We start from the raw sequence: 15,871 nt of genomic DNA on the forward strand, positions 1-15,871 counted from the left end.
CTTTGTCTAATCCAGGATTGCCCGAAGCAACGTTTCCTTCACGCAGAAGCAAGTTATTCCAACTTTTCACACGAATTCCACATCAAAACTCCGCAGCTGGGAATTTCCGGGTAATGTTGAAGGTGACGTCATCACCCAGAGACTTCCAGAAGCAGCACCAAGCATGCTGGGAAATGCAGTTCATTGCTCCGCTTCGAGCCCTAACTCCGGTCTGGTAGTATAAATACAGCATTTGCAAGGCACTTTATTGAGATTCAATTGCATTCTTAAACTGCCTCAGCAGCAGGCTTCATTCATGCAGCATGCAAGCTCACACGTTAATTCCATTTCAATGTGAATTGTTGGTTTATTCAGTATCTCATTCAATCACATTCTTAAACCTATGCAAGTCATGAGCCCTGTAATTCTCATAGCATCAAAAATTTCATCGTTTGTATACATAATGCATTATGGGTAGTCGGCATACTCCCGAGTTTTTCATAGTCTTGGCTTTTTTGCAAGTTCACTGGCGTAAAGCTATTTGCATTATGAAGATGGTATTCTGGAATTCAATGAAATTCAATTACATTTAATAAAATTCAATTGAACTTTGCTGCCCGTCATTGCTGACTTGAGTATTGCAGGCGAAATTAATATCTGTTTACGTCATTGCTGACCAGTTGGCCATTGCTGGCTGCAATCATAATGATAATTTCTCAGATCATTGCAGGCTATTAGTCATTGCTGGCTAATTCATTTGTTGATGCTTCAACTTCTAAGCAGGCTATAATAATTCTATAGTTGTGAACATACATAAGTCAGTCTCAAATCCCCCTTGCATCATGTCAAGTGAATTTTACATGCAACCTATTGCTTTGTTCTTGATCATTTCAGCATTGTACAATATAAGATATGCATATGTTAAGCTAGTCAGTCACGGCACTCACAATTTTGCATTTTCATCCAGCATTCTAATAATTACGTTTGTCCTAAGCTTTCAGCAGCCGCGTTAAAGTTGTGAAGCAGCACATTCATTCCGGCAGTCTTCAGCTTGGTTGTTGAGCATTGTTTTCTGTCTATTACAGCTTCAGCCTCATTTTTCCATCGTTGGTTAAGCTCATAACGCCAACATGTACGTCACTGCTGGCTAATCTTGTGGCTGGTATCAGTTATGTTTATCAGCAGCTTCATCAGCATGCTTTAGCTCACTCAGCATTTAACTCATCTTGTTTATCCACAGATAAGCAGTCTGGATTTGGCACATTCATGTTGGGTTTTGTTTATGTACAGCTTCATGTTATGATTTGGCACTTTCAACTTGGTACTCATCCTGTTTGTTCTCACATTCATCAGCAGTGCTTTCGCGGATATAACATTGTACTCGTTTTTTGTCTTCACATTCAACAGCTTTGTTGCAGGTCTTCTATTAATTTAATTTGCTTTCAGTTCTATCATACAATTGTCGTGTGTCATGGTGTCACTTTTAAGGGAATTCACAGCTTTGTTGCAGGTTTTCTATTAATTTAATTTGCTTTCAGTTCTATCGTCGCGTCATGGTGTCACTTTTAAGGGAATTCACATTATGATGTTGCTTCACATAGCGAGGTTCATTGCTGACCTTTGGGCCCCTGCTGGCTAACTGTGCAGGTCATTGCTGACCTTCAGTCTCAGCGGCTAAGCTCATAATCTAAATGCAGTGATATAAAGCTTATCTTGGTAACTAATCAGGCCAGACTGGCTATTAGCCACATGGGTGCTCTTTTGTTTTTCAATAACGGATGCCTTCTCTAATCTTTAACTTTCAGGTCATAGCTTAAAGTCGAACTGCACCTGTTCGTCACGTGCATATGAGTCCGTTTCAGACTGAAAAACATAGTTTGTCTAAGATGACAGGTTGAGAGGCGGGTCATAGTATCATGTCGATGATTTTATTTGACAATTCTGGGGACTGGATTGGGCTTTGGCCAATCCTGGCGTGTTCCGCCTCCAAATCGAGTGGGATTCAGTGTGTTGCGGCCTTTTGACGAGAGGAGCGGAGCTCAGCGAGCCCCAGGCAACCAGCTGCCTTGGTGTTGCCGAGCGGAGAGTGCAGCACGTCGGCCTGGAATCTCCGAAGTGCAACCCCTGACAACCAAGCTCTCAGATGCGCGCGCCATTATCGCTGCTGTAAAAGATACGATATCCCTGGAATGCGTGTTTTAACGAGCCAGTTACATTTCTTTGCATTTGCATTATACTTTTTGTTTTTTGTTCATGTTTCTAACAATTGGCCTAGTTAGTTTATGGGATAGGAATTCTGGCAGATGACAGGCACTATAGGCGCCATTTTCGACTTCATTTGGAAGAGAAAATTATCCAGAAATGAAGATTTGATTGACAGCTGCATTTCGTGATATGATTGGTTGAAATGGGGTAGAAATATGATAGTACAAGGTGACGTCAGCAAACTGTAAATTACTGTGATCAATGAAATCTTGGAAAACGAACTTTTGATGTGAAAAAGTGTGAAAAACGAAAAAAGAAAAAAAAATTAGATTGTTGTGATTTGTTTTGCATACATTATTAAATAGGTGCACTGCATATCAGAATCAGAATCAGAAAGACTTTAATGATCCCCGGGGGGAAATTGGGACAAGTTACAGTAGCTCGCTCACAGAACACACATAGCATAAAATAAAAATGAACCGTAGTAAATGCAATATTAAGCAAATAAGCAGAAAAACACAACATAGCATAGAATAACTAGTAAATGCGATAGAAGCAAAAAGCAAAAAATAAGTAGAATGTCTAAGTAGCAAAATACAAATACGTAGAGTAAGTATAGTATACATTCCGTGTCAATTATCCTTATTGCACGTGACATATTGCACATATTGCACATATTGCACATATTGCACGTGATTTATATTAAGTCGGCTTGCCCTATACGTTACACGTGGCTCAGCCAGGCACAGTTAACCTATCGGCTGGCTCAGTCTCAGTATTTAGTTCAAATAGCCTACCCAGGTATTTGAACTAAAAGAAAAGAAAAGTCATTCTTGGGTTGAGCTCGACTTTAATAATAATAATAATAATAATAAATTAATAATAAACCTGCCTCTGTTCTGCAAATTCCGCAGCCTTGCCGGGGGAATCGTCAGCTTCCCTTAAGCAAATGGGCCATTGGTCAGCTTTCGCATATACCGGCTACAGTAGGTGCCTTCCAATGCCATGCCAATCATTATTGCACAAACATCCCTAAAGCATTAAAAGCTGCAGTAAGCATTGCATATACGTAACTGGTGGTTGGTGGTCTATATAAAGTCAGTGTTCAGCTTCTTCCGCTATGTCATTATTGTATTAATAATTATAAATATAGATACTGATAATGGGGGGGGGGGACTTGCTGGTTTATCTGTGCTGTCAATTTTATAGTTAACATATTTTGGGGGATATTTATTGGGCTGTGATAATTGTCATGCTAACTCTGCAGGTCTTGCTGTCCTTTCATCCCAAGTTCATAGCCACTGCTGGTTAGTTGTAATGCTATCCGTGCATGTCAATGCTGACTTTCATCCACAGCTGTCTAAGCTCCATTATGCTGGTCAGTGCTGACCCCATGTCAAGGCTGACATGTCATGCTGGTCATTGCTGACCTTAAACTCTTATGCTGGTCAGTGCTGACCCCATGTCAAGGCTGACATGTTCAAGCTGGTCATTGCTGACCTTAAACTATTATGCTGGTCAGTGCTGACCCCATGTCAAGGCTGACATGTTCATGCTGGTCATAGCTGACCTTGGTCATTGCTGACCTTAATTATGTAAGTCCTTGCTGATTTTTCCACTGCAGCCCTTTTAAGCCAGTGCTGGCTATAGTACTAGTGCAGGGCTTTGCTGACCTGGGTTAATGCTAACCTTAATCATGCAGGTCAATGCTGATTGCAGACCTTTTAAGCCATTACCATGCAGGTCATTGCTGATTTTTAAGCCATTGCTGGCTATATGAGCATCATGCAGGTCGTTACTGATCTGAGTCATTGCTGACTTTAATCATGCAGGTCAGTGCTGACCTTCTAACCATTGCTGGTTATGCTCCTACCACTGCTGTTCCTTTTAAGCCATTACCATGCAGGTAATTGCTGACTTTTAAGCCATTGCTGGCTATGAGCATCATGCAGGTCGTTACTGACCTGAGTCATTGCTGACTTTAATCATGCAGGTCAGTGCTGACCTTATAACCATTGCTGGTTATGCTCTTAATGCTAATTTTCAGGGTGCTCTTGTTATTCATTTATGGTATTCTGCTGCCTCTAAATCAATTAAATATGCTCTGCCATGCTTTATGTTTAAACCCTCAATGATCCTTCCTGGTAAGATATTTCTGCCTGTTCCTCTCTTACTGGTAAGTACATTTTCATTTGGGAAATTCATAGTGCTGTGTTTTCTGGGCTTTCGCCTATCTTTTCTGGGGGATATATCTGGATGCTGATCAGGGCTGATGCAGCTCTCTCAAGATCTCCCTGCAGTGTCTAACCGCCAAAGACTAATAACAATACCTTATTCTCATCATTCTTTCTGTAAAGCATCATTCACGTTATTGTAATAAATATAATTTTATTCATTGGTCTCTAGTCTCTCCTGATTGAAATGTAGTTCTAACGTAAGTTCAAGCCAAGAAGACTATGCATTTTACACTTCCTTAATTCAATTTTTATATCTCCACTCTTCAATCTACTCACAAGCTCATAAGCTGGCAATTTCCGGGTTTCAATTGAATAATCAGCTGGTTGCCGCCTAGTCTCTTTTAACCAATAGCATAGTGTCACATCACCCCACACACCTCCAGTGTAAGCCTATCACATTGCTTCGCACCCCGTCGTAAGCCAATCGCTTGGAGGCGGTTTCCTTAAATATGCTTTTTTCTGTCTCATTCAGCCTCTCAACACCGCTGCTGTCAGTCTCGCACCCTCCTCCTCCCCCTCTCCTCCTGGTCATCGCAGACCTATCCGATTCTGATTGCTAATGTGGTGCCTCCTCTGGTCATTAGGGGTGCGTGTTCGGAGGGAGGGGAACTGGTTGGAATAGCGTGAACCTCCCACGTGCTATGTCCTACCGGTGAAGCTTCCCTTGTCAGGTGAAAAGAAGCAGCTGGCTAACTGCCCATGTCTCGGAGGAAGCATGGAGCCAGTTTCGGCTCTCCCCAGATCGGCAGAGATAAATACATTAAAAATTAGCACTATTGGGGGATACAAATGGGATAAAAAACTTGGGGGGGGGGGGGATAAATAATAATAATAATAATAATAATAGTAATAATAATGATAATGGGTCATGGCATTGACGTAACGTTACTGTAACGTTCAACAGGTAGGTTAGGCTCCATCTGGAACTGAAATGTGGCATTAACGTTAATAATATCTTTATTAGGTCAAACACACCTCAACGTTACAGAGTGTGGCACTTTCTGATTAACATCAACATTAAGTCCATGATCAAGTCTAGCATTTTGGTATATTCAGTGTGTGTGAAAAGGATAATATTGTTACACTCAGGTTAGCATAGTACACATGGTCGTCTGGCTGTTAGCAGTTAGCTGACGTTAGCTGACCACCGACAACAGCAATCACTCACCGGAAAAAGTGGAAAACACCTTTTTTTGAGGTACGATTACTATAACGCATCGCAAGAAGGCATATTTACTGTCCAATATTTGGATTAGGACCGCAACACCACAAACACGAACGGGAGGTCAACTAACGATAACAAAGCATCCAGCACAGGCTGCCGGACTGGCAGTATAGCCACCTATCCCTGAACTGGGCCATTCCTTTAATTATGCATAACTTTAAACCCTTATCAAATGTAAACAAGTGAGTTATAAAAGATATGACCCCCCCACAGTTGTTATGAAAGGTGAAATTAGCTATATAGACCAAAACCCTCTTTCGATCCAGGCTGTATAGATGTTTAATTACTGTTACAAAGTGGGGCATTTTAACAGGAACGACGGGACTTCTGAGACCTGCCTCAAGAGGCCATTCGAGGAATTACAGCTTAAACAAAGACTTCCGCATCCTCAGGGGACAGGGGGTGGGATTGCCAATTTGGGTCCCGAAAAAACGGAACATGTGAAACGCCTGTATTTATGTCCTGTAAATAGATTATTTTCCGACACACAGTGGCTGCGGGCTGCACTTCTGGATGTGGCCAAGGCCTTTCTCCCCATCCCTACTTCGAGGCACGATTTTCCTGAGGTCCACATGCCCGCTGACCTGCTGTCGGCAGGTTATATTTTCTGCGCCCCGTTAGCTTTGGTTTGGGTTAAGGTGAATTCTGGGGGGGGCATGTGTAACGGTACCACTAGAGACTAAGGAGAGCCATTCATCTTGTCTTTCACAATGTCATGATGTCAGACGAGGCAATCATTCTGCTATACATTTGTGATGTGTCTTGGCCGGCAGAGTGGCAACACTACAAGGCTGATCCAGACCAGGACTGCCAGCTCTGATGCAGAACATCGGGAACGACCCGCACGCCACAAGTCCATTTTCTCACGCAGTGAAAAACAAAATCAATTTGATAACCTCACAGAGTGAAAACATGAGTGACAGCACATGGGCAGGCAAGACAGACAGACCACCGCCACAGCAGAAAACAAGTAACAGCCTATAGGTTACAAAATGTAGGGCCTATCTTCGTACGGCGTTTGCGCTGCTGTTTGCGGGCCTCTTATTGCTATCTTCCCTGCGTCTTAAGCCATCGTCTGCCTCCACCGTCCAGTTTTGGGATCTAAGCGCAGACACAGGTGTAGGCATGGCCCAGGCATGTCCGTGGGCCTCTAGCCTATCATCTGCCTCCCGCAAGTGTCATTTTGCGCTCTGGCGAAGATACCGTGGTAACGCTTTAGAATACAGCCCGCAAATAAGCATGTAGTTATAGTATAACAACGGGGTACCAGGAGTGTAGTTATAGTATAACTACGGGGTATAAGGAGTGAATTAATACTTTAACTAGAGGGTAACAAGATCTGTACTTATAGTATAACGTTAGGGTTGTACTACAACCCGGGTTTTACGAGTGAGAACGAGAGCTCTCACTCTAGTGCCTTGTACGCTGCGCACGCAGCCCTATGGAAGACTGTCATTTTGCTCCGAAAAATTACTTTTCATTAAAACCGACCACCCACCCGTAGGTGGCGTGGTGCCCCCCTGGGGCTGACGTGGTTCCACGTGACTACGTCACGTCCTGTCAGCCCTGGGTACGCCACTCATCCTTCCAGCCAGCTGAGCTCCGACGCAACCAACGACGCATCGACGCAGCAAGGCTGGGTAGTGAGAGCTCTCGTTCTCACTCGTAAAACCCGGGTTGTAGTACAACCCTAACGTTTTACTTCGTTTTGAACTCAAGCTCTCACTCTAGTGCCAAATTCAACCGCCCTTGCTGCCGGGAGCACCCCACAGGGTGACCCGAAAGGCATCGGTGAACCACGGCCGTATGGCAACGTTCATGCCTGACCGTCTGACATATTAGAGTGGCAACGATACTACTTCCTTGCCACCGACAGTACCGCATGCGCGAACCGCGAACCGGACACGTCGAGACTGTAGTACCTAACAAACGTGTGATGAGAGGACCATGAGGCCGCGGCACACATGTCCTCCACCGAAACACCACGCAACAACGCAGAGGATGTCGCAACACCCCGCGTAGAATGCGCCTTGATACCCTCCGGGGGTATCTTACCCACGGCAGAGTATGCCAAGCGATTGCTTCCACTATCCAGTGTGATAAGCGATCCTTGGAAAGGGGCCCACCCTGGGCCTTCTGCCCAAAGCAGACCAACAACTGGTTTGTAGTGCGTAATGAACGCGTCCTGGCCACGTAGGCCGAGAGCGCCCTTACAAGGCACAGCATGTGCAAGCGTCTCTCCTCACCCGAACTGAACGGCGGGGGACAGAATGCTGATAAGTCTATGACCATAGACCTAAAGCTGGCATTAATATTCTTAGGTTGGTAAGCCGGGTTAGGTCGCAACGTAACCCTGCGCCCATCATTCCCAAAAACCATACAGGCCTGCTGCACCGAGAGGGCAATCAGGTCACCAACTCTCTTTCCTGACGACAAGGTCAGCAGCAGCACGGTCTTTAAAGACAGAACCTTTAAATCGGTGGAGTCCAAGGGCTCAAACGGATGACCCGTTAGCCCGTCCAGCACCGTAACCAGGTCCGATTTGGGAAAAACGCACCGCGACGGCGGGCGCAGTTTACACGCCCCCTTCATGAATCGCGAGACCAAAGGGCACGCCCCCACGGGGCTCCCTTCAATTCCCATGTGGCAAGCAGAAATCGCGGCTACGTAGCCTACACCTTAAGCGACTGCGGGGACTGACCCGCGTCAAGCAGGCTCTGAAGGAAACAGAGAACTGGTCGCACACTGCAGTTCACTGGATCCACGCCCTTACTTGTGCACCAACGCGAAAAGACCCGCCACTTGTACGTGTACTGAGTGCGGGTCGAAGCAGCCCTAGCACTCTGCATAGTGCATACCACATTATCGGGCAAGCCCTGGGCTAGCAACTGGTCCCGTTCAGGAGCCAGACTGCTAGCTTCCACCTGCCTGGGGAGGGGTGGAACACCTCCCCCTCCGCCTGGGATAGGAGATCGGCCCGTACCGGCAACGCCCAGGGCGGATCTTGCGCCAGGGAGACCAGGTCCGCAAATCATGTCTGCCTGGGCCAAACGGACTAAAACGAGCCGGAGGCGCTGTCCCCTCACCCTGTCCAACACCTGACGGATCAGGGGGGTCAGGGGAAACGCATAGAGCCCCTCCCTCGGCCACGCGTGCGCTAGCGCGTCGTGACCTAACGGGGGCTGTCCTCCTGGATCGAGAACCACAGTGGGCAGTGTGACGCGCGCGGCGATGCGAAGAGATCGACACGGGCGCGACCAAACCTGGCCCAAACCTGTTCCATCACCCGAGGGTGGAGGCACCACTCCATATAACGGGGATTGCCTCAAGACACCAGGTCGGCCCCGTAATTCAGCCGTCCCGGCAGATAGACCGCTGACACTGAAAGGAGACGGGGATACGCCCACAGGTGAATCCCCGCTATGGTTCAGCGCCCCCGACCGCACACCGCCCTGTTTGTTCAGGTGGGCGATCGCTGCCATATTGTCCGAGCGAATCAGAACAAGGTGCCCATGTGTGAGCCGCTGGAAGTGTTACCTCCGCAGGCTGGGGGGACTGCGGAGGCAACGTTCTCTTTCGAGTCTGGCCGCACGCGGACTTGTCCGGCTGTGCGGTCCCCAGGAGAGCTCCCAACCAACAATGGGCCCACGGCGCCATTGATGGTGGGCTTGTCCTGAAGCAGAGCCAGGCGAATCGCCTTCAGCTCTAGCACGTTTATGTGGCGAAGCTCCTGAGCCTCCCACCGGCCGTTCGCCGAAAAATGCCCACAAATCGCACCCCATCCCCAGAGGGAGGCGTCGGTGCGAATCACCATCCTGAGCGGGACAGGGCCCAACCGAGTACCTCTCGAGAGGTAACGGGGTCCGCCCATATGGACAGCGCCTGCCGGGCCTGACCTGTCAGAGGAACCCTGCGATGACGGTCCCCGGCCGGGTCCAGGCGAAGCCTGAGGAACCGGATTTGGACCACGGGCGCATGTGTAGCCTCCCCAGTGGGAGCACATGCAGTGCTGAGGCCATCAGGCCCAACATCACTGTGCACTGATGCACTGACACCGAGGGCACAGACCTAACGTCCTTGGCTTGCTGTCCGCACCGTGCGAGCCTTTCGCTCTGGCGAAAGGCTCGCAGGGAGTCTAGCTCGAGCCCCAGGAAGGTCGCCGCCTGCACTGGGACAAGGCAACTCTTCTGCCAGTTCACCAAAAACCCTAAGGTTTGCCGGTGATCGGTCACCACCTTGGTATGTTCCGTGGCACGGACCCTCGAGTCGGCCGCTAAGAGAACGTCGTCGAGATATAGGAAGACGCGGATCCCCCTCGCGCGCAGGGGACGCCCCAACAAAGGGAGTGCGACCCATGGAGAGCTCCCAACCACCCCGGGCCCTGGGCACCAAGGGCGGTGGGCTTGTCCTTAGAGCTACAAGCCAAAGCCTGGCACTGAGCCCAGACCTTGGCGAGCTGAAACCCCTGCTGGACGCATAGCGCCAGCAAGGGGTGGTACGTCTATTGTAGACCATTTTAACGTTACTCCAGCCGGAGTGTCTCAGAAGAAACTCCTCAGAGGGAGTTACAATCTAGTAGATGCTATTTGCACGACGGCTGTGGCTCAGGCGGTAGAGCAGGTCGTCCACTAATCGGAAGGTTGGTGGTTCGATCCCCGGCTCCTCCAGTCCACATGTCGAAGTGTCCTTGGGCAAGACACTGAACCCCAAATTGCTCCCGATGGCTGTGCCAGCACCCTGAGTGGCAGCTGGCCGCCCTCGGTGTGTGAATGGGTGAATGTAGGCACATTGTAAAGCGCTTTGGATAAAAGCGCTATATAAATGCAGTCCATTAAGCAACACTTAGCAGACAAGCAAGCTGGCTAAGATGGCGTAAGTACTGAGAGAAGCGGCTAACACACTCGTGTGGAGCGAGCTCACCTAGCTAGCGTATTCGCTCAGCTAATATCTCAGGGCGCCCCCTTCAGGGCCGACGCCAGTAATAGCTACACTACAAGCAGTATGTAGGTCCCAGCAACGCCTGTGCAGCGTGCTCATGCCCTTAGGCAGTGCACACATTCATTTCATTGTGCCGGTCGTAACCGGCCAGTGTAGCCTCACAGCTAACACAGCACCTAGCTGTCCCCCCCTCTCTCTGCTAACAGGAATTAACGGGGGTTATACCGTGTAAGCTAACTAACAGTAGCCTGCAACGGTAAGATAGCTGGAGTGCTACACAACGCTAGATGCTGGCTGCAAGCTAGCTATCTAGCTAACTGGAGAGCATGGCTTCTAGCTACTACTCTCGCTTAACGCTACGCGCCCTACACAGAGGTAGCTGGCGCCTAAAGTACTTAGCACACAGACACTAACTGCACGTGTGCACGCTAGCTATCTGCCACAATACTGGGTGCGTTACCCTGTCTGGGGACGCAGCCTGCTAATTAGCCTATTGTTCTGTGCTACACAGTACCAATGCTTAATCGCACGTATGCAACTTTAGCTTTACAGTTTTGAGCGCGGACCTCAGTCAACTCTCAAGCCGATACACGCTACCCCAGCCGAGGAAACGTTTTACACAAGCTACACGGCGGTAGCTATTACAGGTGTTAACTGTAAGAAAGACACTCTTAGCTTGACTTGATCCGACGCCGCTGGTGAAGAGAACAGGTTCGGGTCCCCGAAGCCTGCTTTACCTCGTCCACGCAAACCTCTCAAGGTGGGCAAGTTTAGACGGAACAAGCCTTATTTCTACAGCTACTGAGAGCGCTAACTTTGAGCTAACAACGGAGCTTTAGAAAACACGTCCTCTCACTGGCTGGAAGAAGCGATGAGTGGCGTACCCAGGGCTGACAGGACGTGATGTAGTCACGTGGAACCACGTCAGCCCCAGGGGGGCACCACGCCACCTACGGGTGGGTGGTCGGTCTTAATGAAAAGTAATTTTTCGGAGCAAAATGACAGTCTTCCATAGGGCTGCGTGCGCAGCGTACAAGGCACTAGAGTGAGAGCTTCGAAACTAAGTAAAACTACGGGGTATAAGGAGTGAATTAATACTTTAACTAGAGGGTAACAAGATCTGTACTTATAGTCTAACTACGGGGTCGCGGGCTGTATTCTGAAGCAGGGGACCAATTTTGTACTTATAGGCTAATTACGGGGTACCACACTGTACTTACAGGGTAACTACGGGGTTTAAGGAGTGTAGTTATAGTATAACTACGGGGTACCAGGAGTGTAGTTATAGTATAACTACGGGGTTTAAGGAGTGTAGTTATAGTATAACTACGGGGTTTAAGGAGTGTAGTTATAGTATAACTACGGGGTACAAGGACTGTAGTTATAGTATAACTACGGGGTTTAAGGAGTGTAGTTATAGTATAACTACGGGGTTTAAGGAGTGTAGTTATAGTATAACTACGGGGTTTAAGGAGTGTACTTACAGATACGTACAGATCTTGTTACCCTCTAGTTAAAGTATTTTTTCACTCCTTAAACCCCGTAGTTATACTATAACTACACTCCTTAAACCCCGTAGTTATAGCTACTATAACTACAGTCCTTGTACCCCGTAGTTATACTATAACTACACTCCTTAAACCCCGTAGTTATACTATAACTACACTCCTTGTACCCCGTAGTTATACTATAACTACACTCCTTAAACCCCATAGTTATACTATAACTACACTCCTTAAACCCCGTAGTTATACTATAACTACACTCCTTAAACCCCGTAGTTATACTATAACTACTGTAGCGAAGCTTGTGGGCTTGCTGGGGGCGAAGCTTTTGGGCTTGCCTCGTGAAGTGTGCTGGATCGTAGATGAGGGCTCACGGGCCGTGATCGGTCAGAATCACAGAGATGGAGATGGGGACCGAGATGTCGGTCCTCAGACGCGGTTGAAATACCACTCGTGACCTGGCTGGTTGTAAAGCAGTCAGTCACCAGGGCCTGGCTGGTTGTAAGACAGCCAGGGTTCAGCTCAGGTTCGGATCTGGTCGTGCTAATGGTAGACATTATGAAGGTAGAGTAGTAGGGAGTAAGAATACCGGAAGTATATGGAATACCGGAAGTATATGGAAGTATATAGCGTCACAGAACACTTTGTTTATATCCCCGCATTTGTGATGTCACAACGTCCAGGGAGCTATGACATCATCGGTGTTATGTCTGACATCGCCGATGACCTCACAGGTGAACTCTATGCTATGACATCATCGGTGACCCGTAAAGTCCCGTCCGGCATCACAGTCAGCCTAGATCGCCTGACATCGCCGATGACCTCACAGGTGAACTCTGACGTCATCATTGGTGATGTCATCATCATTACGTCGTTGGCGCGCCGGCTCGTGGGCATCGACTGCCCCAAGAACAGGCCTGACGGTGGGCCATTATGGACCCTTTTCTACAACTACACTCCTTAAACCCCGTAGTTATACTATAACTACACTCCTTAAACCCCGTAGTTATACTATAACTACACTCTTTAAACCCTGTAGTTATACTATAACTACACTCCTTAAACCCCGGAGTTACCCTCTAAGTACACTCCTTAAACCCGTAGTTATACTATAACTACACTCCTTAAACCCCGTAGTTACCCTGTAAATACAGTGTGGTACCCCGTAATTAGCCTATAAGTACAAAATTGGTCCCCTGCTTCATAATACAGTTATAGTATAACTACGGGGTTTAAGGAGATAAGGAGTGTAGTTATAGTATAACTACACTCCTTAAACCCCGTAGTTATACTATAACTACACTCCTTAAACCCCATAGTTATACTATAACTACACTCCTTAAACCCCGTAGTTATACTACAACTACACTCCTTAAACCCCGTAGTTATACTATAACTACACTCCTTAAACCCCGTAGTTATACTATAACTACACTCCTTAAACCCCGTAGTTACCCTCTAAGTACACTCCTTAAACCCGTAGTTATACTATAACTACACTCCTTAAACCCCGTACTTACCCTGTAAGTACAGTGTGGTACCCCGTAATTAGCCTATAAGTACAAAATTGGTCCCCTGCTTGATAATACAGTTATAGTATAACTACGGGGTTTAAGGAGATAAGGAGTGTAGTTATACCATAGTTATACTATAACTACACTCCTTAAACCCCATAGTTATACTATAACTACACTCCTTAAACCCCATAGTTATACTATAACTACACTCCTTAAACCCCGTAGTTATACTATAACTACACTCCTTAAACCCCGTAGTTATACTATAACTACACTCCTTAAACCCCGTAGTTACCCTGTAAGTACAGTGTGGTACCCCGTAATTAGCCTCTAATTGGTCCCCTGCTTCATAATACAGCTCGCGACCCCGTAGTTAGACTATAAGTACAGATCTTGTTACCCTCTAGTTAAAGTATTTTTTCACTCCTTAAACCCCGTAGTTATACTATAACTACACTCCTTAAACCCCATAGTTATACTATAACTACAGTCCCTAAACCCCATAGTTATACTATAACTACACTCCTTAAACCCCGTAGTTATACAATAACTACAGTCCTTGTACCCCGTAGTTATACTATAACTACACTCCTTAAACCCCGTAGTTATAACATAACTACAGTCCTTAAACCCTGTAGTTATACTATAACTACACTCCTTAAACCCCGTAGTTATACTATAACTACACTCCTTAAACCCCCGTAGTTACCATGTAAGTACAGTGTGGTACCCCGTAATTAGCCTATAAGTACAAAATTGGCCCCCTGCTTCATAATACAGCCCGCGACCCCGTAGTTAGACTATAAGTACAGATCTTGTTACCCTCTAGTAAAGTATTTTTTCACTCCTTAAACTCCATAGTTATACTATAACTACACTCCTTAAACCCCGTAGTTATAGTACACTCCTTAAACCCCGTAGTTATACTATAACTACACTCCTTAAACCCCGTAGTTACCCTGTAAGTACAGTGTGGTACCCCGTAATTAGCCTATAAGTACAAAATTGGTCCCCTGCTTCATAATACAGCCCGCGACCCTGTAGTTAGACTATAAGTACAGATCTTGTTACCCTCTAGTTAAAGTATTTTTTTACTCCTTAAACCCCGTAGTTATACTATAACTACACTCCTTAAACCCCGTAGTTATACTATAACTACACTCCTTAAACCCTGTAGTTATACTATAACTACAGTCCTTAAACCCCGTAGTTATACTATAACTACACTCCTTAAACCCCGTAGTTATACTATAACTACAGTCCTTGTACCCCGTAGTTATACTATAACTACACTCCTTAAACCCCATAGTTATACTATAACTACAGTCCTTAACCCTAGAACACTAACGTTGGGTGATTTTCACCCAGACAATTGAATTCACGTGATTTTCATTGTCTTGCTGCTGTCTGAGGTGGGTGGGTCCTTAGGTACCTTCAGGATGCTCACTGACGTCATTGAATGTAGGTTTGTTTCCCTGCTCCCATTCATGGTTTTTTCTACCGGCTACGCGTTCGGGTGATTTTCACCCGACGTTAGTGATAGAGGGTAAAATATCTTCGGGTTAGTTACAATGGTATTGTGGTGACTTTTTTTTTTTTTCACCACACAAGTCCCATGAATGGGTGGACCGAAGGAGAAGTTGGGAGCTCCTTTTTTTTTGCGGGGGGGGATTTTTTTATAACGAGAACCTCATTTTTCCCGAATTTGACATATTTTTTATAGTGTCCCCCATAATAAACTTTTTTGTGTTTTTTGTGATATTTCACATTTAAAAACAAAAGAAGAGTACCTCAATTTGCCATGTATTGTTGTACTTTAAGATATTTTGATGAGAAGTATGTTTTATGGGGTATATTGCATCGGGTGAAATACACCCAACGTTAGTGATGGTGTGACTTTAAATCACGTTAGTGTTCTAGGGTTAAACCCCGTAGTTATACTATAACTCCTTAAACCACCCCGTAGTTATACTATAACTACACTCCTTAAACCCCGTAGTTACCCTGTAAGTACAGTGTGGTACCCCGTAATTAGCCTATAAGTACAAAATTGGTCCCCTGCTTCATAATACAGCCCGCGACCCCGTAGTTAAACTATAAGTACAGATCTTGTTACCCTCTAGTTCAAGTATTTTTTCACTCCTTAAACCCCGTAGTTATACTATAACTACAGTCCTTGTATCCCGTAGTTATACTATAACTACACTCCTTAAACCCCGTAGTTATACTATAACTACACTCCTTAAACCCCGTAGTTATACTATC

This window comes from Poromitra crassiceps (genome assembly GCF_964638095.1).
Source record: "Poromitra crassiceps genome assembly, chromosome: 7".
NCBI lineage: Eukaryota > Metazoa > Chordata > Actinopteri > Beryciformes > Melamphaidae > Poromitra > Poromitra crassiceps.